This window comes from Vidua chalybeata, chromosome 1, assembly GCF_026979565.1.
Source record: "Vidua chalybeata isolate OUT-0048 chromosome 1, bVidCha1 merged haplotype, whole genome shotgun sequence".
Lineage (NCBI taxonomy): Eukaryota > Metazoa > Chordata > Aves > Passeriformes > Viduidae > Vidua > Vidua chalybeata.
In genome coordinates, this window is record NC_071530.1 from 35,131,594 (window position 1) to 35,132,795 (window position 1,202).

Consider the following 1,202-nt stretch of genomic DNA (forward strand, 5'->3'; position numbering starts at 1 on the left):
TGGCTGGAGCATGGTGCTTACAATGCCAAAGTTGGGGGGTTAGATTCCTGTGGGCCACCCACTTAAAGAGCTGACTGGATGATCCTTTTGGGTCCCTTCCAACTCAGAATATTCTGTGATTCCATGGTTCTTATTTCTCATACCAGGCCATTTTTTGGTGGTTCCTAATGGTTTCACCTCTAGTCCCATAATGAAATGACCTGTTGGGTTTTGGACATCTCTGTGATACTTTTCCTGTACCACTTGTTGGTCCCATGTTTCAACCCCTTTCACATGTCTTTGAAGAGGACAAGCGCTGCTGGACTGAACCTTGGGCTTCCTAATACCAAGAACTGAGCAGGCCCCTGTTAGAAAAGTTTTCACAGGCACTGGGCTAATGATTAATGGAGGGCACCCATGACACATACAGTCAGTATTTCAAGTATTCTTGATTTACCTGAAAACCATAAGAAAGAGACACAGAACTGCATCTTATTTAAACACAAACTTCTCCTGGAATATCTCAGTAAATTACACTTACTACCTCTTTCACAGCATCTTCCCTCAGCTGAGGGCCAGGAATTTTCTTCCTCTTGAGTCTGCTCAATACCTTTAATTCCGAGTTCTGACATTGAAGGAAAACGTCCAGTTGGGTAAAGCCACATGAATGACAGCATTCTCCAAGCTTAGAACATTTGTAATTTTTTGCTCCTTTTAATAAAATTAGGACATTTCAGAGACAGCTTGTTTCTGCCTCATCTTTGAAACCGTTCTCTTTCATACAATTTCATCTGCCTAACACTCCTCTTATATCAATTCCATGGTGTAAAACAATACCAAGCAGGTAAGCTCTATAACCAAAGCAGCAGAGATTTCATTCTCCTTGGTTTTACATGGAAATCGTGCCCTCTCTCATCTCAAAACCCTTAATCATTACAACCTAAGAAATTCTATTGTATCATGGTATTATGTCTATTTTAAAGCAGTAAGAAATGCAGTGTTCTTTCTTAAGCTTTTTAAAAGCTTAATGAAATCCAAATTGATGTTATCAATTATGTTATCACCTCCCCAGAATTTCAAATTCCTTGCTTTCCATTTTCCACACCTTGACGTATTAAAATAAATTGTGCATGTTATTGTAGTTATTCAACATTTTAGGAAATCAAATGTAAGCCAATTTCCAACAGCTGACACAAAATGCTGACATAATTCAAACACTCTCA